This window comes from Balaenoptera physalus, assembly GCF_965194825.1.
Source record: "Balaenoptera physalus genome assembly, chromosome: 5".
NCBI lineage: Eukaryota > Metazoa > Chordata > Mammalia > Artiodactyla > Balaenopteridae > Balaenoptera > Balaenoptera physalus.
In genome coordinates, this window is record NC_138884.1 from 112,463,982 (window position 1) to 112,488,204 (window position 24,223).

The 24,223-nt window shown below is 46.5% G+C and overlaps 2 long non-coding RNA genes across 2 annotated transcripts in view; both read right to left on the bottom strand.

The window, feature by feature from the left end:
- Nucleotides 1–24,223, bottom strand: part of LOC309660915 — a 176,009-nt gene that overhangs the window by 146,927 nt on the left and 4,859 nt on the right. Inside the window, exon 2 of the long non-coding RNA XR_014263715.1 lies at nt 9,781–9,904. This is a non-coding gene — a long non-coding RNA (uncharacterized lncRNA). The remainder of the gene's footprint in view (nt 1–9,780; nt 9,905–24,223) is intronic.
- On the bottom strand, nt 13,832–16,368 carry LOC309661112. Its single transcript, XR_014263865.1, has 2 exons — nt 16,233–16,368; nt 13,832–16,188 (listed from the first exon to the last, which is right to left on the bottom strand). It is a non-coding gene; the product is annotated as an uncharacterized lncRNA (long non-coding RNA).

Genomic DNA, 24,223 nt, shown 5'->3' on the forward strand with positions numbered 1-24,223 from the left:
GAATGGCAGTAAGTATAGACCTATCAATAATCACTTTAAATGTCGATGGACTAAATGCTCCAATCAAAAGGCAGAGGGTGGCTGCTTGGATAAAAAACAAGACCCATCTACATGCTGCTTACAAGAGACTCACTTCAGAGCTAAAGACAGATTGAAAGTGAGGGGATGGAAAAAGATTTCCTGCAAATGGAAATGACAAGAAAGCAGAGGTAGCGATACTCAGACAAAATAGACTTTTAAAGTATATAACAAAAGACAAAGAAGGGCATTACATAATGTTAAACGCATCAATACAAGAGGATAACTCATTAACATAGGCACCCAACAGATGCACAAATGGGTATTCTTCCCATAACCCAGAGAGGTCCTCTCAGGCTCTTCAAGGTGGGCAGGAAACAAGGTTTTCAGCAATAGGACTGGGGTGAGGAATGTTTCACTTCCATAGGGCGGTCCAGATACCTGCCCAAGGGATGTACTTCATCTCAGTCATGGACAGGGATGCCTTCCTCCACCTTAAGTCTGCACTGAACACAAGTCAGTTAGGAACCAAATAGCAACCCAGAACTTTTCTGGCAGTGTGAATCCACCCAAGTGAAGGAAATGATGTCATTTCATAAGACAAAGGGTCAGCCGTCAAAGGTCTGCTTGATGTGAGTGCAGAGGCTGAGTCCAGCCGTCTCCCTCACATTTGCCAGGCCGTATGTCAGCTTTCACAATGCAAATCCCATCCTGAAAACACAGTCTGACACGTGACTCTGTTGCAGTGCTTTATGTAAAGGATGTATGTTTGAATTCAGTTTGGAATGAGATGTACCTCTGGCTACAAAATGGTCCCAGCTAACCAAGTTCCAAGCATTCAAAGGCTCCACCCTGGGCTATTTACATTTATGCATGTCATTATCCCCTAAAAACTTATTGGAGGCTACATGATTGTCTTTAAGACTCATGATAGTAGGCAACCTCACAGATGATTTGAAAAGCTTCTTGAACCAAAGGGAAGGAGTAGAATTTTTAGTTGACAAATAACAGACTGTATTATTCAAGGTGATGGTCTAGGAAGGTAAGACGTTAACATGGAATGAAGTCATCTTTAGGCCACTTAGGCACAGAGGAAGATGGAGAAACTCGGGTACTATCTTCACAGCTGCTTCAATGCTTGCCCCAGCAAGAAAATTCCAGAAGCCCACAGGCTTCATTTAGAGACACTTCAAACAGATTTCAGTACCCAGCTGCCTGGTAAGGGGGTGTCATCTCCAGGGGCACTGCTACCATATTAATTGCTCTGCAGCTCAGAGGGGCTGGATTCTAGATGCAGCTCAGTCACTGAGCAGGAACCAAATTGAAAATTTTAGTCTCTGAAGGACATCAAATGTGGCAAGATGTTATGGTGCCAGTTTTTAATGGAGAAATGTGTACAACATTTTCCTGTATCAAGAGACAGATCATGAAGGAATAAGGAAAACTAAAGACACCTGAAGTGTACTAGTTCCCTGCAAGTGTCACACAGGCTCAGAAGTACCCCTTGGTTGTCAGTAACAGGCTAACTGCCTATAGGAGTGACAGGCCTTGTGCTTCATTACCACAATCACTCAAGCAAGGTTTACAGAGCCACGTGTTTCCCAGTGTAGACTCCTTATCTAGATTCTCATTCCTTGGGGATGAGCTACCTGGGTGCCATCCCATAAACAGGAGGCTTAGCCTTTTCAAGGAGAAAGACACTGAACATGAGGATTCTCTAAGGTTGAAGCCATAGCCAAAGACACCCAAGAGGTGACAACCTCTGATCTTCAATTCTCTACAAATAAAATTTAGAGAACAGAACAAAAACGGTTGCCTCTCCCTTTAAGCCATTCTAAGACCCCCAGAAAAGCCCACTGGGCTGTACTTAATACTCAAACTTCATTAGAACAATTATTATCACGTATTTGCCAACACTCATTTTGGTCATGGGACATTTTATCCAATGATACATCTGTTTACGCATAGCCTGGCCTGTTGTCAAAATAGAGGCCAGCCAAGGTATCTCCTCCTCTCCACCCACAGCTCTGCAGAGAGTCTGAAGTTTCAACTCCCTTGAGCAGACTTTTCAAGCCCAGCTCCCAGCACCCCAGATCTGCCAACACTCAGGGTTACAATCCTTTGCCCAGACACACCCACCTCACGCTGGGCCCTGGGCTTGGTCTAGGAAATTCCAGGACATTTGTTCAACTCAAAGGTAATACCATGTCTCCAAGTATAGGAATTGCTGATGACCAGCTGTCCCAAACACAAGCCCTTTTCCTCATCCAGCCCAGCCAGGACCTGTACTTCATGATTAAAAATGAAGCAGGCAGAGAAATTCTCTCTTTTCCTGAAGAGATAAGTCCGCAATCCTTCCATGAAAGAATCCTTCCTTCCCTCCTTTCCTCTAAAGGAGTCTTTCTACTGGCGTCATAGCTCCCTTCACCCAAATGTCAGACAACACTAATGCTCAGGTAAACTGAAGAGATACCCAGTAGCTTATGAAGATGGCACCACCACATCTGACTTGTGAACCATACTGATACCATCCAGGTTTCCAAGTTTCCACATGGATTAGAAATAGTCAGTGAGCATTACAACACAAGAATCTAACCAGAGGCGGATCCAGAAAAGCACAGCCTGGAGCCATTCAAGCCACCCAGGGATCGAGTCAACTCCAGGTACCTCCTCATGGCAAACTGATCGTCACTCTTCAAATAACCTCACCACCACATCAGGTCTCCAAAAAGGGTGAAGGCTGATGTTCTTTTGATGTAAAGATAATGTGTCTTGTATTCTAAACCTCCCCAGACAGAAGATAGATCTTTGTGAATGTGACCTTTATTCTATCTGCTACAGTCTGAGGACAAATGTGTGAATAGAGCTATAGTCAATGGTTTCATTGGCAACGACTTCATTTATGGTTAAAGAAAAAGAAAGGAAAATTCAAGCAAGGAGTAAAGACCTCAAGTCAGGCACAGCTTCTTGGCTTGGAAAAGTAGGTGATTACACCTTGATACGTAGTGAGCAGCTCACTGAACCTAGGCCTTAGGACCTTTTCCTGCCCAGGCCCTACTCCACCCACCCCCGCACTGGCTTGACAGTAAGGCAGTTTGCACCTAGAGTACCCACTGGCAGAAGTATCTGCTTCTCTGAAGTTAATTTTCTCACAACTTGAGAGGGGGTTGGATGTAGGGCTGATTACCACCTAAAGACGCCACAGGAGTCAGGCAGCTCTTGCTGACAACCCCACCCTATGGTGGTCCCTAGGGCATCCCTTTTACTATGATCTCCCATACGTGGGGCAATTGTTAAGGCCCAGTGAGCAGGTCACTTTTTTGCATTTCTATCCATCCAGCGTCTTGGGCTGGAACCCCAGTTCTCCTAAAGAAATCTGGATTTCTAGATTAAGAACACATCCGTGACAATTAGTGTCCTGCCTCAAAAGAACTGGAACTGGTCCTCCAGGACTCATGTTTGGAAGACAATCAGAAAGGTTCTGGAATATGGAACAGAGCGGTGCTTTGGAGAACTTCAGTAATGAGACCAGAAAGGCTTCCCAGCACAGAAGAACTTTGACCACTGGTTCAAGATGACCAACCAGAAGACTTCTTTTGTGTGTCTACTCCCTTGGCAGGTAAGAATAGAAGTCACCCTGCATTTAATCAGAGGTCTTTGTGATTCCTTGTTTCAATGAGACATTCGGAGTCCCAAGACAGATGACAGTGAACTACCACAGCTGTCATGGAGGTATGATCTTTATTAATAAAAAGCACTACTTCTGGCATTTAGCATGCATCTCCTGATCTAGTGAATACATTATTCAATCCTCAATGAAGAGAGTATCAATTTGCTTTCTCATGGGAAAGTCAGCAGTATACATTCATAGCCTCATCCTAGAGTTACGTCAACTTTCCTACTCTCTACAATAAAATCTACAGAAATCTTGATTATATTGGCATTCCAGATTATGTTGGTGAGAGCGGCCAAGATGGGTGAGTAGGAAGACCCTGAGCTCACCTCTTCTCACGAGCACACCAAAATGACATCTGCAAGAAGACCATCAATGAAAAAGACTGGAACCTATATTGGCGTTCCACAGAAGATCCTGTTGGTCTAGTTTATTACTGACATTGTTTTGTTAGAATTGAAGACCTATGTGCCAGAATGTGGTAGGTAAACCTACAAAGATTCAGGGCCTGCCACATCACTGATGCTCTTAAGTGTCTAGGGCATGCAGGACATCACGTCCTACTTCCAAATTAAAGGACAATTTACTGCACCTTTTATCTCCTACCATGAAGGAAGTGTAACTTCAAAGTTGGTAGGCCTCTTTGGATTGTAAAGACAGCATATGTCACACGGGAATACTGCCCCTTACCATTTTTCAGTGGGCTCCAAAGCCTGCCCGTTTTGAGTACCTGTGGTCTGGCCGTTCAAAATACAACCTGACAGATCTCAGTGTTAGCCACACCTATGGTAGGAATAGATGCAAGTTCCTGCAGAACTCAACAGGAATCTTGATTATATTGACTTTCCACAAAAGGTCTTTCTGGTCCACCTTATCATTGGTGTTATATTGTTAGACCTGAAAATCAGAAGTAACAAGTACTCTGGAACACACCTATGGCCAGAATGTGAGAGGTAACAGCAGACCCCTAAGATTGCAGAGTAAGTTCATACATTTGCCCATAGAAAACTTAACTTGGAAATCGGCTCCAAGTATAACACTGAGACTTAATAGAGACTGAATTCCTAGCCATGAAACATCAAGTATGGGTTTAGAACTTCCCATGATGAGCTGGACACTGTAAGACTTAAAAGCATAAGGTCCAATGGGCACCAGTGTTACACAGGTAATAGTGTATTTGTGGAAAGTCGCAAGGAAATCTAAGGTCACATTTAAGTTACAAGAACAAATGACTCCACACCCTCATCATCCCCTATCTCTGTTGCACTTATACCTCTCAGCTCACACCTGTGGCCCCGTGAAGAAATCCCTGTGACAAGGAGAGAAAAGTAAAGCCCTGGTTCATAGACAGATTCATTCAATATGTAACAATGAATTGTTAATGGATGGCTGCAATCTCATGACTCCTTAGAGGATACCCTAAAGAACACTGAGGGAGAATCCTCCCAGTGGGCATAAGTTCAATCAGTACACTTGATCATTTCTTATGAAATGAGGGGGTCTAAAGTGGGTATTCAGAATACCATGCATTAGCAAATGGGTTGGCTGGCTGCTCAGTGTCCTGGAAGCAGCGAGATTAGAAGATTAGAGACAAGGAGGTCTGGGGAAGAGGCATGTAGAAGGACCTACGGGAATAGTCACAAGGCCTAAGTTGTTTGTTGTTTTTTTTTTAAATCAAAAGGCAGTGCCTACCAGATCATTCATCACAGAAGATGTGCTCAGTAAGTGGACAGGATGACTTGTCCAGAAGTCAGCCAGTTTCTGTGCTCGGACCCTAGTTGCTTGCAAAAAAGTCTACCCATTTCATGGGTCCAACATCATGGCTCCCTCTCAAAGCCAATCTAGCTGCTGCCATTGTTTTTGTTTGTTTGTTTGTTTTTTTTAATATCTTTATTGGAGTATAATTGCTTTACAATGGTGTGTTAGTTTCTGCTTTATAACAAAGTGAATCAGCTATACATATACATATGTTCCCATATCTCTTCCCTCTTGCGTCTCCCTCCCTCCCACCCTCCCACCCTCCCTATCCCACCCCTCTAGGTGGTAATAACCACCGAGCTGATCTCCCTGTGCTCTGCGGCTGCTCTGCCATTGTTTTAAAGCTGGCCTGTCAGCAACAGAAACAGATGTTAAACTTCCATATGGTGCCACCCAGCCTCTTGTTGGCAAGGTGATTACATCTAACCTCTCCCCTCCTGAGAGAAGTATCCATCCTTCTGTGATAATTATTCTGGATTTGAATTTACCTTCCATGCCCTGGCACTTCCATGCACAGTGCCTGTGTTAGCACCATTAGGAGCTTCCAGAATACCTCACTTACTGCAGAAAAGCCCATATTAAGTCACCTGGAACAAGCGATCCATCTTACAGAGACACATGATCACAGAAACCTTGATTTTATTATATATTAACAAGAAGCTGCCAGACCAGCATGTCATTGAAATGCCCTCTTACATGTCCAGGTAAAGAACCAGATTGACGATGAACTGCAGAGATGGGGTGTTCTGTAAGAAACCCGCCACACAGATCTCCATTTAGGGAAGGACGTGCTGCTTGGTAGGGAGCACAGCCAGCAAGAGCCTCCAGCTAGCTCTCAGTCCCCCAAGGGCCACCCACATCCAGGGGCCAAGTGAGCCAGGAGTAAAAGTCCCAGCCGTGTCAGTCTGGTGTGGGATGACTAACAGAAGATGCCTGCCATGGCACTCTCCACCTGGTTCTTGGTCCATCTTCCATCCCAGTCTGACTTCTGCCTAGACCTTCCTTTGCCCCTCTGATCAACATTATATACTCCAAACCCTTGCATTCCTAAGTCAGCATCTCAGAGTGTCCTTTCCAGGAAACTCAACCGCACAACCACCATGAAATATCAGTAGCAGTAGACTCAACGTGGTCCAGTGGGTGTAAGGAATCATACTGGTGATTCCTGCTTTCACAGTCCACCTGAGTTTGCTAACGGTTCAAGACGGGAGCTGCAACTTGAAAGCATCATGCTCATCACAATGGTGTTGGTGTACTTTGCTAGCAAACTAGTGGCCATTAAATGATGCTGTGTCTCCAAGAGCTAGAATATAGGTCTGGGAACCAAGGAGTGGAATTAAGTTTCTCCCTTGTCTTAACACCCAGTGACCCAATTGGGAAATTTGTGCTTTCCATCCCTACAAGTTAAGTTCAGAAGGTCTAAAGGTCCTAGATCTAGATGCTTATACCAAGGGACACAAACAGTGCTCTTTTGCCAGTAGACTATCAAGATTTTCTGCTACATGAGAGGAAAGGGAAAAATGATTCATTGGAATGTTGCTTGGTTCTTCCACATCCCAATGTTAAGCATAAATAAGCTATTGCAGCAAACATGGCCTGATAAGGTCACCAGGGGTTCAGACCTCTTAGAAGTGAAGGTCTTGGGCACTCACCAAAACAAGCAACTTAAACCAATGGAAGTGTTGGCATCTAGGGTGGAGAGTAGAAAGAGATAAATATTACATCTTATAATGATGGTCCTTATAGACAACCTGCAGCAGTGATTGAAGATCTGGGTGCTCATAGCTGCCCATCACAGGTAGACATAGAGGTATACCACACAGCTCTCTTCTCAAAAGAGCTTGCTGTCCATCTGTGAGGAGCATGGTTACCCAATAGCCTCCAGCTGTTAGCCCACATTCTTGGAGTGGCTCCAAGCCAGGAAAGGAGGGAGCCTAGCCATTCCCTTCCAGTGTGGGATTACTCAAACTGGTCCTCTGCTCCAGAGCTCCCTATGGGACTGGCAGAAAATGTCAGGGACACATTATGGTCTGACAGCTCCCTCTGCATAATCCTGCCTCTTCCCCTTTTTCACAGGTGTTATCCCCCTGTAAGTCTTCGGCAGTCCTAATTCTCTTGGCATATGCTTCCCAGAGGATAACAGTAAAACCACTGTAAAGCATCAGCGGCAGTCTACTCAACATGGTCCAAAGGGCAGGAAGAATCAGGAATGTGATGCTTTCCCTCAAGCCACCCAAGTTCACCAGCAGCTTCGGGAGACCTCTCCAGCACATCCATGGCTTCCCCACCGCAATGCCTGCATGTGTTTGCCTGACTACTTTCTTTAGTACCACGGGAGCTCGCTCTGCCACAAAGTGGAAACTACAAGGGAGTTAATGTTCTTGAGGGTGCCCACTCCCCAGCTAATGAAGGAGAGATAGTCACTGAGTGACTGTCAACCACCCCATCACATGGGGGTGTTATCAGATGAGCATTACACAGTACCATATATCAGAGGCTCCCCAGAGGGACTGAACCCCAGATTCCCATAGTAAACCCACTTTAAAACAACCTTTGACATTCTCCTTCCCCAGTACTGCTTTCCTCACTCTCACTTATGCTTCCTGGGATCACCTACCACCCGTATCCTTGTCTCAGCATCTGCTCTCTGAGAAAGGCAAACTAAAAAGTCTGATGTTTGTGAGATTAGTCATATTGAGCCCAAAATTCAGTGACACTCTGTTAGGAATGAAGGTTTGTGCCCACCCCCCACCCCAATTCACATATTGAAGCACTAATTCCAGTGTGAAGACATTAGGAGGTGGGGCCTTGGGAGGTAATTAGGTTTAGATGAGGTCATATGGGTGGGGCCCCCATGATGGGATTAGTGTCCTTCTAAGAGGGAGGAGACTAAAGTTCCTTTGCATTCTACCTTATGAAACAAGAGAGTCATCTGCAAGCCAGGAGGAGAGTTCTCACCAGGAAGCCAATCTCCTGGCACTTTAATCTTGGGCTTCCCGGAATTTTCATCCCTTTAGACCCAGCAGGTCTCTAGCTTTTCAACCTTCCCTTGCCTCCACCCCATCCCAAAAGGCTGCAGTGCTTCAGCTACACTCTCCCCAGTACTGTTTCCAGATTCACATCTCTGCTTCTCTGGAAGAAGTCTGGCTCTCAGTGAAGGTGGCCACTGAACAAGGGTGGAGATCGCACTGATGGAGAATGCAGCCTCACCCTCCCTGGCACTGAGCAGAGGTGTGTGTGTGTCTGTCCCCAAGCCCTTCCTGTTCCTCCCTGAGTCTGATCCGGGAGGCTCCCCTCTCAAACTTGACATCTCAGACAATCTCCCAATCAGTGCATGAAAAAACGACAATCAATGTTCAAAAGAAAAAATTCTATGTTTGCAGATGAGGCAGCAGCTAAGCCAAGTGTGAAAGGGGGAGAAAGCTAACGTTTTTAGAGCTAAGGAGCATTAACCACAGGAATAGTTTAACATTTCGTAAAGATCCTGTTTGAACCCTTTTTTCTGCTTGCCCTTGTATGTCCCTTTAGTAGGTCAAGACAACTTATTCTGTCCTTACCTCTGCTGGTAATATACTTGGAGTGCCCTTAGGCTGTTAATGAAACACAGACATCGAAGTTGTTTGCCAGATTCTTGGAATAGTCCTGAAGGCTCTTTGTCAGTCTGATTTCTAGCCAGGCCTGGCCTATGGAATCTCGACCTGGGAGCCTGGGGCTGGGCTCTCACTTCTGGTTCTAGCGTCAACAGAAATCCTCTTTCTAGAGGAAGCACTTTACTGGCAAGTTAAACCATAAGCTTAAGAAATTTCTCTCAACAGTAGAGGAAGTCTGGATAGATTTAGATTTTCCTGAAAGCCTAGCAATTGAAATGTAGTTGTAGACCACTGGGTATGTTACCAATGTGCGATATATGTAAAGTATGTTTCAATAAACGCTTTAGACTTTGCTAGAGTCACTACAAATAGTTGCTGGATATCTATATTTGAGTCATGAAGTTAGAATTTTATGGTTTACCCCTGTACCTTGAGTACTCAAAAATCAAAGATTTAGATTCAAAGTAAAACACGGTAACTGCTACCTCAGATTACTGTGATTTGTCATGTTAGGCTTTTTGAATTTGTAGAAAAAGCCTAACTGCTTCTTATATCCTTTAACAATTTCTGGTGCCTTCGTCAAGTTCAATTTTAAAATCATGGTTCAAAGGGAAGTTTCAGGCTTTATATTAATATTTTAGATAAGAATTTCTCATTACAGATGAAAACTTATGCCTGAGGCCACATGAGTAACATCACACGGTGTTCACAATCTACAGGATTCTGAAGAAATGAGCTTACCTGCTTAGTGCAGGACCCTGGGCGAGCCAGATCCCAGGCTGTCCAGCAGGAGTGGAATCAATTACATTTCAAAAGGTAGGTGAGCTTGGTATAGGGGGAGGCAAGTCACACAGGATCAAGATACCTAGAAGGAAAATAGGGCAAGAGCAAAGATGGTTAGGCAGAGGAAAGATTCCCCACTGATGTCCTCAAAACCCATTCTTGAGTCCCCAGAGTTTCCCGCCTGGCTGCTGGCTGAGGGGAGTCCTTTGGCACCACCTGGTGGCCCGAGGGCATCACAACAGCAGACATGGAGAGCAGAAGCCTGTGGAAGCTTGACATTCTGGTCTCCCAAGCCCACCCTGGGAGATGCTATGCTCCCTACGAACATCAGACCTTGACCTAGACAACCGAAATCTTGGAACACCCCTAAAACCTACTCAGCACCAAGGTAGGCCTGGGTACATCTTTTCTCTAGCTGCATCTTCTCTGCTGGCCCTGCATCAGGCTCAGGGCTGGGCTAGCCCTGGCTAGGCTCACTACATGAACTCCTGGCCAGAGAGCACCAGAACACAGACCCCTAAGGAGCTCCCAACCACATCCAACTTGAAGCAGCTGGATGAGCCAGAGATGCTGTTCACAGGCAGCAAGACGTGCTAAGATGAGACAAGCCCATCTCTGGAGAAGCTGGAAATGCGTTCTCTTTAACATGAAGGCACCCAGTCACATCAAGCTAAGCAGGACTTGGGAGAAGTCCTCTCCCAGATCCAACCTGCAGGTGGAGTGATCCTGGTGACCAGGGCCTGACATTAACGTCCCTGCTTAGATGGTTTCTATGCTGTTTATCAGACCGATGAGTGACATGCATCACCTGCTTGTCACAGCCAGCATCCCATGACCACCTCTAATACACCCAACTATCTTAACTGCCTCAGGTGAGGCTTGGAGAGCATTTAATCAAGAACAAATTGCACGGAGTCAAGGAGATGGTTCTGCGACATATTACGCTATGCTCACTATGTATGTGTATGTCTAAGTATGTTCCTAATAAGAGATCTTAAAATTCACTTTGTCGGGCTTCCCTGGTGGCGCGGTGGTTAAGAATCTGCCTGCCAATGCAGGGGACACGGGTTCGAGCCCTGGTCCGGGAAAATCCCACGTGCAACGGAGCAACTAAGCCCGTGCGCCACAACTACTGAGCCTGTGCTCTAGAGCCCACAAGTCACAACTACTGAAGCCCCATGCCATAACTACTGAAGCCCGCACGCCTAGAGCCCGTGCTCCGCAACAAGAGAAGCCACTGCAATGAGAAGCCTGCACACCGCAATGAAGAGTAGCCCCCACTCGCCACAACTAGGGAAAGCCCACATGCAGCAACGAAGACCCAATGCAGCCAAAAATAAATAAAATAAATAAATTTATTTTTAAAATTCACTTTGTCATGCAATAACCAGAGGGAATAAAGTAATTTCGATGGTTCATTCCTTTCCTTAGCAGTAACGTGTGAAGAATAAAGGGTCAGAAATATGGGGCACAGCAGCATTTATACTTTCCATTCCAAGTCATGGACGAGGACAGTCTAGTTTGAAAGCCCATAACCCTGCCCAAGTTGACAAAGCTGACAGGTATTTTCCAAGGATGGCTTCAGTGTATATTTTGAAACTATAATATACCCACAGTACAAGAACAGCAAAAGTGAATTGCCTAACGAGACAGTTAAGGTGGCGATTTTGTCAAATCCACTCACTGCCATCTGGCAGAAGTGATACATTTCAAAGTTTCACAGACAAAAACCATGATCCTTAACATAAAGCTCTTGTTATATACAGGTAAGTCAAAGGGCTTCATGTAAATGTTTACTCTTCAATCACAATTTACACTATTGGGGTCGCTCTCGCCTTCTGAAATGACCCACACTCTGTCTATGGAGTGCGTCTCTATATATAAACGTTTTCACTTAAAAAAAACCAATTTACACTATTGGAAGCTCAGAAAGTCAGGCCACATATCACAGATGACTCTGAAGAACTTGGTTAACCTGCAGGTTGCTTTTATAGCCCTACCCGCCTGCACCTCCCCAAAGCTGCATCATGGGCCAGCCCCCAGCAGTGCCGGTACTCGACTACCAAACGGAGACCAATAGGGGACACATGTGACAAGTTCTGGCCACTCTGACAGCCTCCTCCCCTCTGTGAGAGCAAGGGGCTCAATCGTCTCTTCAGTCTCTCGGCCAACATCTCCCTCTGGCCAGAGCCCCTCAGCACAAGGACCGGTACCCCCTTCTCTGCAGACCCACAGACTACCTCTCGGAAGCAGGAATTATTCTAGGAGAGTGAACTCAGACTCAACAGGGACGGTAACTCCTTGGAGATTCTCTGGGCTCTGAGGGGCACAAGCCCTGGGGTTATAAGGATGCCGCATGTTTAGTGCTGGGGTGGAGAGGGCAAGCCGGCGGGCAGTGCACGTCCTCCCCATTCTGCATGGCCACTCGGGTGGGCACACTAGCCCTCTTCAGGTGAACACACAGCTTGTACTTGAGGCTGACCTTCAAAGAAAGGGCTTGGGACGTCCAACCTCTCCTTACCAGCGGGTGCCCCAGACGGTTGAACCAAGTTATCAAAAATGCCTCCATGGCCCCCACAGCCTTTTCTGGCTACTTCTCTCACCAGGAAAGACAGGTCCAGCCACAGAAGACCATCCAGGACCCCCAGACTCAGTCACTCCAGGGCAGGTAGGTGGTGGAGGGCAGGAGACCACACACCAGGATAGCTTCACAGGTATACCTCATCTATGTGCTTCACTTCATTGCATTTCCCTTTTTGTTTTTAAACAAATTGCAGGTTTGTGGCAACCCTGCATCGAGCAAGTATCAGCACCATTTTTCCAACAACATGTGTTCACTGCGTGTCTGTCACAATGTGATTCTCACAATCTTTCAAACTTCATTATTGTATTTGGTATGGTGATCTCTGATCAGTGATCTTTGATGTTGCTATTATAATTGTTTGGGGGTACCATGAACTGCACCCATATAACTGTGTTCTGACGGCTCTACCACAACTGGTCATTCCACTTATCTCCCCCTCTCTTTGTGCCTCTGAATTTCCTGAGATACAACAGCATTGAAATTAGGCCAATGAATAAACTCTTAGAGGCCATTGTAGGGTTAAATGAAAGGAAGAGTCGCATGTCTCACCTGAAATCGAAAGCTAGAATGATTAAGCTTAGTGAGGAAGGCAGGTCAAAAGCTGCCAGAGGCCAAAAGCTAGGTCTCTCGTGCCAAACAGTTAGCCAAGTTGTGAATGCAAAGGAAAAGTTTTTGAAGAAAATTGAAAGTGCTTCTCCAGTGAACGCGAACGCACGAAGAAAGTTCAACAGCCTTATTGCTGACATGGAGAAAGTGTTACTGCTCTGGATAGAAGAGCAAACCAGCCACAACATTCCCTTAAGCCAGAGCCTAATCCAGAGCAAGGCCCTAACTCTCTTCAATGTGAAGTCAGGGAGGTGAGGAAGCTGCAAAAGTTTGAACCAACATGCAGAGGTTGGTTCAGGAGGTTTAAGGAAAGAAGCCATCTTCCCTAACTTAGAAGTGCAAGGGGAAGTAACAACTGATGATGTAGAAGCTGCAGCAAGTTATCCAAAAGATCTACCTAAGATCACTAATGAAGGTGGCTACGCTAAACAGATTTTTTTAATGTAGAAAAAACAGCCTCATATTAGAGAATCTCATAGCTGAAGAGAAGTCAACGTCTGGCTTCAAAGCTTTAAGAAAAGCTGACTCTTGTTCGGCACTCATGCAGCTGGGGAATAAGTTGAAACCAATATTCATTTATGATTTCAAAAATCCTAGGCCCTTAATTATGCTAAATGGACACTGCCTGTGCTCTGTAAATGGCACAAAGCCCGAATGACAGCATATTTTGTTAACACGGTTTCCTGAATATTTTAACTGTTGAGACCTACTGCTCAGAAAAAGATTACTTTCAAAATATTATTGCCCATTGACAATACACCTGGTCACCCAAGAGCTCTGATGGTGATGTAAGACATTTATGTCATTTTCATGCCTGCTAACAACATCCATTCTGCAGCCATGGATCAAGAAGTCATTTTGACTTTCAAGTCTCATTATTTTAAAAACATTTCATAAGGCTATAGCTGCCATGAGGAGTGATTCCTCTGAATCTGGGCAAAGTACATGAACTTTCTGGAAAGGATTCGCCATTCTAGATGCCATGAAGAACATTTGTCATTCGTGGGAAGAGGTCAAATAAACATTCAAAGGAATTTGGAAGAAGTCGATTCCAACACTCATGGATGACTGGGGGGTTCAAGACTTCAGCAGAGGAAGTAACTATGGAGGTGATAGAACTAGCAAGAGAACTAGAGTGAGGTGGAGCCTGAAGATGTGACCAAATTGCTGCGGTCTGTAACACTTTAACGGATGAGGAGTTGCTTCTTAGAGAAGAGAAAGGATCTACCTGGTGAAGATGCCATGAAGACTATTGAAATGACAAAAGATTTAGAATGTAACAGCAACTCAGTCAATAAAAGCAGCAGCAGCAGAGTTTCAGAGGATTGACTCAAGTTCTGAAAGTTCTACGGGTAAAATGCCAAACAGCATTTCATGCCACAGAGAAATCGTGGAAGAGAGTCAACATGGCAGGCTTCATTGTCGTCTTATTAAGACATCGCCACAGCTACCCCCCAACTTTCAGCAATCACCACCCTGATCAGTCAATGGCCATCAACATCGAGGTGAGACTCCCCACCAGCAAGAAGGTTATTACTCACTGAAGGTCCAGGTGGTGGTTAGCAATTTTTAGCAATAAGGAATTTAATGTACATGCTATTGCACACTTAATAGACTACAGTGTAGTCTAAACAACTTTTATCTGCATTGGGAAACCAAAAAACGTGTGACACTGATATTCACTTTTTCGTGGTGGTCTGGAACTGAACCTGCAGTATCTCCAGGTATGCCTATAATGCATAGAACTGGCCCCCTTCCAGGATTCCTGTAAGGATGTAAACTTTTAATGGCCAGTCAGTCCAAAGAACTTCTAAAAGCGTGATAAAAGCTCTCCAGTCTTGATTCTGAAAGATGGGATTAAAACTAATATTTCTATTTTTACTCATCACTAGACAGACCCTCTACCCCCAGGTATCGAGGACAAGGCCTAGAAAGATCCCCCAAAATCAAAGGATAAGCATCATGGTGAACTACTCAAGGCTCAAGACTGGCTGCCTAAGGGAAGTCAGGCATGTTCCTAAGTGTTGCAGAGTACAGCAGGAAATCTCGTGAGGCAGAAACAAGATGCTATTAAAGAGCTGCAACGTGGTTTCTATTTTCTGCCATTGGATAAGGAGTCAATGGCTTCAAAATCTGAAACTACTTAACAGGGAAGATCTTCATATAAGAATTCATTGAGAAAAAGACTGAGTTTTCAGTTCTGTTGACTCTTAACCACCAATGATCCACAAGTATCCTTGAAGAAAGAATCTTGACCCCCTGAATGGATGGCTGGGCTTCCTCTTCCAGAGGTTAATGTAGCAGATATGACCTTCCTAGATGTTCAGTTTCAAGTATGAAACTACAAGGAGTTGATTTTGTCATCTGTGGGGGGTCTTATTCCAAAAGGACCTTAGGACTTTATGTCTCCTACACAGAAGCACCTCCAGAACCAGTTCATTGTTTGACAGTTCTTCAAAGTGCTAAGCACAGAATTACCATTTGACCTAGTCATTCCTGTTAAACACTTAAAAGAACTGAAAACATGGATTTCAGCAGTTACCTGTACACCAGTGTTGACTGCAACATTCACAAGAGCCAAGATGTGGAAACTCCATTATCCATCAACAAGTGAAGAGAAATAAAACTTGGTATATCCAGGCAATGGATTGTTATTCAGACCCAAGAAAGGATTGAATTTCTGACACATTGTACAACGTGGGTGAAATTTGAAGTTATTTAGAATAAGCTAGACAAAAGGACAAATGCTTTGTGATCAAATGACATGAAATAGAGAATAAGCAAGTTAATTAATAGCTTAGAGGTTGCCAAGGGCTGGAGACGGGGGGAATGGGAGTCATTGCTTAATAGTTGCAGAGTTTTTGTAGAGTGCTGAACAAGTTTTCAAATTACCCTAACAATATTGTACAACCATCACTAATGATTACCACCGACTGCATACTGATTGTAATGATTGTATACTGTACGCTTAAGATAGTTCAAGTGGCCAATTTAATGTTGCAGGTATTTTATCACCAAAGATGTTTTGGGGGAGAAAACAGCTCACCTACTTCAGGATGAGATAGCTAAAAGCTCAGCTGTTATAGACAATGTTTCTATGCCCCCTAAAGTTCACATGTAGAACTCCTAACCCTCAGTGTGATGCCCCTCTAAAGTTCATATGTTGAACTCCTACCCTCAGTGTGATGCCCCTCTAAAGTTCATATGTTGAACTCCTAACCCTCAGTGTGATAGTATTTGGAGGTGGGGGGCTCTGAGAGTATTAGGCTTAGATGGGGTCACGAAGGTAAAGCCCCATGATGGGGCCAGTGCCCTTTTACTGCGAGGAAGAGACCAGAGTGAAGAATCAAAGAATCAAAAGGAAACTCCAAGTGTCCTTAACAGATGAATAGAAATGAAGGGTGAAGGAAACTCCAAGTGTCCTTAACAGATGAATAGAAACGAAGGGTGATACATGTATGCCAGCTCTCTTTCAGCCATTAGAAAGGAGTAACGTTGACACATGTAACAAATATGGATAAACCTCAAAGATTCTAAGTGAAGCAGACACAAGGACACGATGTGGCCTTATTCCACTTATACCAGAGCGCCCTGAGGAGTTTCCCCAGCTGTGTGGCTCTTTCGTATGCCTTGAAGCCACACATCTCACCATAAGGACATAAACCCAGGAGCCCATGAGGAGGCAACCAGGACCCAGACACCTAGAAAGTGCCATCTGGTGACAATTCAGAAGGCATCTCCGTGTAAAACCGAGGGTAGCCATCAGCTAGAGCCATTGAACTGTAACGTGCTTCATCATCTGTAAGCTGCCCTCACTGGTCAACTCGCTTTGTTTACCAAAACATGCATATCCTCCCAGCATCACGCAGTCTAAAGTTAGAAGACCCCTTCACCACCCCTATAGATAGTATCTGACATAGGATTCAAGATGTTAGTGCCCAAGTTGTCTTCCAAGAACTTGGAGTCAGCTGTTGTCTAGTTCCAGCCCCAGCGGTTAAGACTGGTTAGGAACATCGACCCTCCAAATGGGCATGTGCGAGTGTCCAAAGGATGGCCTTTTGACATCAAAGGGCCAAACACTCCCTCAGATCCTACTGCCATTTTCCAAACATGCATCCCATGAAGAAGCCTGTAGCTTAGCTGCACCTGCGCAGGACAATGATTACCTCACCTTTTCCTTATTTCCAATCACCATTCCCCACACTCCCCAGGCCACCCTGCTTCTTTGTCCCATAAGTACCCTGAGCCCCTCCCCATTGGGGAGGTGGATTAGAGATTCATCCTGTCTCCTTGCTGGGCTTCCTCATGGACAAACTCTTCCTCTGCCAAAAGTCTCTGCATCTCAGCGTTTGGCTTGCGGGGCTTCGGGCTAAGGATCCCAGTTCAGTAACACCCGTGCATCAGGCCTGAGTCCACATTTGAAGACTCTTCCCCTTATTCTCAGTAACCCAGACATCCTTCCCTCCACCTCCACTTAAAGGGGCAACATTTGCCACAAAAACACCTGGACATGTGAAAGCTGAGGGAACAGGACCCTTGAGAAACACGCCCCTCACAGACAGGAGGCAGGCGTTTCTGGTACCCAGGGGTCACAGGACAGCCCCCGTGGGGCCAGTGAGTCCTGTCCGACCAGGGACTTAGTGAAACCAACCCCCAGCTCCTCATGCGGCAGCACGGGCTCAGTCCTGCCTGAACACCTCGGGTTAGGCTGCACCAAGCTTTTGGTGCGAGAGGAAGGAGCTAAGGAAAGCCTGCTTCCCCGTCCTTAGGGAGCTCACAAGAGAGACAGCAGACGAGGCCCAGTGTGATCCTGAAGCAACAGAACCTACGGAACAACTGAGCCGGATCACATAAGAGGCGACACCCAAGCACTCAACACCCCTGGGAGGCTCCAAGGAAACTTCATGCTGAGTACCAGAAACACCGCTGTTATCAGCACATCGCCCCTGCCTTCAGGGAGCTTCCAGTCTGGCAGAGACTATAGCTGAGAAGGTACAACTTTGACATCAGGTGACAAGCAGCAGCAAGTCCTGCAAGTTCACCATCATGGCATCCGAGCACAGTGGGGCACCGACTCCAGGGAGGGAGGGTCCCACTTCCACTGGGACCCCTACAGAAGCACTCCCCTAGATCCTGGCTGCAGTCCACACTGTCTGCCAGCTTCTCTCCCCATCACGGCTCCAGGACACCACCCTCAGCGCTCCTCCAGGTTTGCTCAGTACACAAACCTGGCAAAAGAAAGTAGAAATAATTCTGAAAGACTAAAACTAAGGTATATCATTAAGTACCATGCAAATGGTGACTAAGAGGCAGAGGCATTTAGTGACGTTATCAGACTTCCAGATTATGACCTTGACTCCTGTCACCAAGTTCCCTCTCCCAAGGCAGGCGTTCTCTGCCTCCTGGTGTTTGTAGCCTTTTGTGGTGGGTAGGAGAAGCCAGACCTCCCACACGCATCTGCCCCAGAAGCTCTCCCAGCACAGCGAACTCCTTCTCACACATCTCACGGGAAGAGGCCACCCAGCCTGGACCACTAGGAATGTCCATTTTGAGTCCCCCAACATCCGCACAGGGCAAAATTCCCAGGTTTAAAAAGAGATTCTTCAGTTTAGGAAGTCCTTTGTCTTGCTCTGACCTCAAACCCCAAGGTGCCTCTCACTCGTGAAGACACGTGTGGGAAAAACTCCACGTCCACTGGAGCGATTGTCCCCCAAACCACCTGCCATAATCATCCCCAGCACCACCACCCTAAGCAGATACCCAAAGTCCCCCATAAGTCTGGACTGCCATGCGCCAGGGCATCAGACTTTACCAAAAAACTCTTGAATTTCTTGTCCCCGATCTTTTTTTCTAAGCAGTCCAGGAAGCCCATTCGGACTGTAGCCTGTCCTGGGCCCCAGGGTGCAGCCATCAGAACTTTGCAGGCGGCAGGTGTGGCCGCCCTGCTTGGCGTGTTCAGAGGCTGAGCTGAGTGCCATTGGGGGTGCTGAGCGCCCAGCAGAGGACACAGCTCGTCATCTTTCCAGGAGTCTGAACCGTGGACAATTTGTCCTGGGATAAGGTTCTCAACCATACGCACATGAGAAAATAAAGGGCTGGAGAGGCCATTCCTAGGTCTTCTCCCCCATTTCAGCCAGTTACCATGAAGTCAGCAGCATCCTACAATGTTCACCTACATCCCCTTCCCTCTGTTTAAGGGGAAACACGGCAATTCCATTACAGCCAAGGAAACTCAGCATCCGTTTATCGAATCTTCAACTACACCCACCCGCCATGCAAACCCCAGCATGGGCTCACAGCTCCCTCCCTGTGGTGTCCTTTCCCAGCTGTTAGCGTCACCTCCAGGGCCCCTGTGCCCACCTGCCTCAAAAGTCAGGACATTCTCTGCTTCTGCAAGGCGGTCAAGGTTTTAAAATCAGATTATGTTGCCTGGCAGTTCCAGACGTGTTTTCTGGGTAGGGCCTGTGAGGCCGTAGCTTGGTTTTAGCTCAGAGTTGTCATTCCCATAGGGAGGACTTGGTCCAGGGCCTACCTGGACCCTCAGATTCCAGGGTCCAGGATCTGGAGGAAGCCACTTGCAAAGGGACTTACTGGGAGGAGCAGCTGCCCATCTTAGCCAGTTGACCCAACTCTCCCAGGATTGGGTCTCTGATCCCCCCCCATCACACCATTGTCCAGATTCAGGCACTGCCAGGGGCAGGGACTGGGGGGCCCACCTCATCTGGAGGAGGGCCCACCTCATCTGGAGGAGGCCCCATGATGTGGGACCACAAGAGGTAAAGCCAACCTCTGCAGCTTTACCCTCACAATGGAGGATTTTTAAAAGGAGGCATTTGTTCTTATAGTTCTTTTGGATTTAACTTCATCTGAGCCCATCACAACCTGGTAGCATCCAGATCTCCACAGCCAGCCTCCTTTCTCACTATCTCACCTACCCGTAATTTAGTGCGCGTGCAATTCAGTAGCCAACATCAAGTCATATTTGGAAAGAGGACACCAACAGACCAGCTAACAAGACATCTCATGATTCAACAGGAAAGTTGGAGCAGCATCTGCCAGTTTCCAGGCCAGCCTTGTGTCTGTCTCCGTAGCCCTCCCAGGCCATCTCCACCCAGAAGGGAGGGTTTTGCATCAGCAGCACTAGAGCATTAACATAACAGATGGCCGGCAGAGAACTGACCAAGGCACAGAAGTGCAACTTCAGCAAAGACCAGGATGAGGCAGTCCCATCGAGGCGCCACCAGCACAAGGTGCTGTCCCCACAGAAGTCAGGTTCCTGGCCACGAAGACTTCAGACCAATTCACATAGGACGCATCTTTATTTACTATCTTAAACTCAATGTCTTCAGTATAACCCATGAAGAATAGATGCTGTGACCTGAATGTTAGGATTCGTGGCCCACCTAAATGGGCCATGCCTGGGGTTGTGGAGGATCGACATTTCTGACCATTAAAATTTAATAGGATTTTCCTCATTGTCTTGCAAAAAAATCTCCATGCTGAATCAGACCAACTTATCTACAGCAAACAAGAGCGAAACGTTAAACCCCAGTGAGGTTTGTGCAGCGAGATTCACACTACCTGAAAGGCTGAAGGTACCTGCACATTGATTCCCTTTGCCCTCCAGTGAGGCTTTGGACACATATGAAAGCAGAGGACTCATTATGTTTAGTGAGTGGATGAGGTTTTTCTCCAGTGTGAGCCGATTTTTCCCCAAAGGATGTAGCAAGATGGGAACCGACAGGGTTATTCTCCAAGGTGGATAATCACATGTGTCCTAAAGGATAAGCATCCAAGGTGCTCCCACATTTACTGCGTTTGGAGAGTCACTCCCGTGGGACCACTAGCCCCACATTCCCTGTAGTCCTTGTGTTTTCTGGGGTGCGTTTTGGGACGAGTGCTCACTTAAGGCTGTTCACATGGATGACTTTCAGGGAATTTCTCCAATGACAGTCACTCCATCTCCTATGGGATAAGGAACCACTGAATCCGAGTTACTGCATGAATTCGTAGGGTCTTCGTTCAAATAGGATTGAAACTGGAGCGGGAATCATATACCCAGACCAAGACTCCATCCCCCAGCTCAGGCATCTGTATGCTAACAAAAGATCTAGCAAGGCTCTGTTTTCTTTGAATTTCACAGCCAGGCCCCCATAGCCTATTGGTTCTTATCACCAGCCTAGCAACCCCTGCATGACAGGCAGGGTCTGAAGAAGCTTAGCACATGTAGGGTACAAACACCTGCTACTCTGAGATTGATAGTTTGCTTCAGCGGGGTCCTGAGACAACTGAGTCAGCTCCCCAGCTACTCAGGACAGGGGACAGTCAAATCCTGGGCCGGGGAGGCCAAGACTTAAGGGTGGAGCCTCTATGCTCCCGATCTGCTCATCTGTTCTGGCTCGCAGAGAGCAGGCTCTGAAAGTTAGCCAGCGATGCATCCCTGAGCAGGTTTTTCCGGATGAATTCTAAGCTCAGGGGTCTCTTTCACTAGGATCACCCCCTGGAGGGCTCTGTAGAGCTCACTATGCCACACTCCTTCCATCCCACACCATCTTAATAAGTCTGAGTTTTCCTACTGAGCGCGGCCCCAGCAAGAGGGGGCCAACCAAAGGCATCACAGAGACTCATTCAGTACACGACAGCCAGCTGGGCTCCTTTCTGGGTCACAAGCTCTGGTGCTGTGTCCTCCTGTCACTACCTGCTTTCAAGCCTCTTTAGACCCCGACCAGGAAAATCTGCTCAAATCCTGAGCTCTGCTTAGACTGAGGTTGCAGACAAGTGTGCCTCAAGTGAGTCAGATTAAACTCCTTTTCTGTTTTAAACCCAGATGGAGCCTAGCACCTCAGGACACTAGTCGAGGCCACATTTGATACTCCAGCTGTTCTGAGTCCACACACCCATGCAGGTTAAAGCCAGTCACAGCCATAAGAGCTGCTAAACTCCAGCCAACACGGGCACAGAGCCGTCCTCCGGCATACGCAGCCCCCGGCTATGCCAACAGCCACACCAGGAAGCTCATTCTTACAGGCTGGCCTCCAGCTTCAACTGGATCATTAAAACAAGGCACTTGGTGAGAAGTTAATGCCAGACCAGCCCAGAGTCTGAGTCAAGTTCTCCCCACAGAGCTTTACCATTACAAAAGGGGCTCATCTCTGTGTCATTAGTTCCTTCAGGGCACTGCCTTCTAGAAACCTCAAGGGCAAGGAAATGAAGGTTGGATTTGGGCACCAAAGCTCCACCATATACAGGAAGCCCGGATTGGGTGAGTTTACAGGAGGAGAAGAGTACTGCAGGACTCAGTGCAGTCACGGAGCCAGCACCAAGAAAGCTAGAGCCAGAAGCCAGGGCCTGGAAGACCGCGACAGGCACTCAGGCAGGAGTCTGGTGAGGTTTCCCTGCCAAAAAGCTTCAAAAGGTTTGCCTCAATTTGCATACTGTCACTCCTAAAGTGATGCTGTGTTCCAAAGCCATTTCCCCTAAGAGGTCTTCACAGGTCATATGAGGTAGGGAGCTGCCCTCCCTCATCTGAATTCAGGCTCTTCCATTGGTTACAGACTACCTTCCTGTTATCTCCCCACGAGTAATCCAATCTCATTTGCAGGATAAAACCCTTGCCAGTGCAGTTTGTCTCCAACACCAGACCGTAGCAGTCCTTACACAGCCTAGCAGAATCAGCCATTTAGCTGATTTATCTTGGGCACACAGCACGGTGTCTGGGACACAGTAAAAACTTAATAGATGCATAGTCAGTGTTGATTTTGCCACACGCCTGGAGAGTAATTCTACAGTTTACAATGCACCGTTATCTACTATCTGCTCGAAGTCTCAAAATACTCTTCTACCACTTATAGAAGTTGAATAGACAGTTGGCAAGGCAGGGCAGGCAAGAAGCTAGAAATATCCTGTGTCACAGTACATCCGTGAGGCCGAGACTCGTGTGTACGCTCCATCCAATAAAGGATCATCTGAAACAGTCTAGCTTCCTGTCCACAGGGCCAGATTCAAGCTTGGGTACCTTGATTCCTTTGAGCTAACCTGGAATTGAACATAAACAAAACCAAACCTACCTAAACTGAGTTGTGTGCACAGCTGCTGATTATCAAGAATTGCTATCTCATTTAAATGTCTTACTTGCTGTCATGTTAGTGATCTAATTTGCCATGGGAATGAAAGTATTTTTACAGCCAGGATACCCACTCTCCCTTAGTCTGGAGCTCACTTATCGACACTGAAAGTCTTATGTGCTATCCCAGCACTATTAACTCAGCCAATTCCCTTTACACTGAGCATAACTTAGCTCATCATCATTAACGAGTCAGCCATAGAAGGAATTGGTTGATTTGCTACCTAATCAGATGTAGCTTTATGGGAAATAATTTTGGGACTCTACATCCTCTAAGGTTAAAGACAGTTCTTTCTGTCCAGGTTGAGATGTTAGACAGCTGTGCCTTCTAAATTTAGATGTTTGTATCAAGTGGGGACAATGCAAGACAGAAGGTACTCATTTCTTCTCAGAACCATGTCCCAGGGCCCACCTCAGGGCACTCAAGGAGAACTGGTTCTTCTAGCTGCCGGTAGTTATCATGACACAGCCAAAGACCACTGCCCAGCAATGCTCTTACCCTGAAAAGTCTTCAGCTATTAGTGTTATGACCATGGACCCACACGTACATCTCCCCCACTTCCATAGCTGGGACTCTTCCATGGACCTGAGGAACTAAATCTTTCAACAGTCATGGGAGATTGAGCTGCATGACGTCATCTACTCCAGGAAAATTACGGTCCAACCGCAACTCTAAGAATGTCACTATATGTTTAACACGCAGTGTGTTTTAGAAGTTAGTTTTAAGCACTACCAAAAGATACCAGACTACCCCCAAGCTGTTCTACTCCTCACATGGCAGGGCCCCTGGAAGCCCAAGCTTACAACTGCAAAGCATGTTGTCAGATCATCTGCTTGGTGGCCTAGCTTTTAAGTGACTAGATCACCTACCACCCAATTGCCCAAGCCAGAAATCGGCCATCACTGGGCTCCTTTCCTCACCCTGAAATCCCATTGCCTACACGTCTTTATCTACTCCCTGTCCCCATCACACACCCCACACACTGTAAGTTTCAATTAAGGTCACTTCTCTCAGAAGATATTCCAACACCTTAGGAAAGTGAGGAACCTCATGCCCCATGTCTCTGTTGCACCTCCAGCGACAGAGA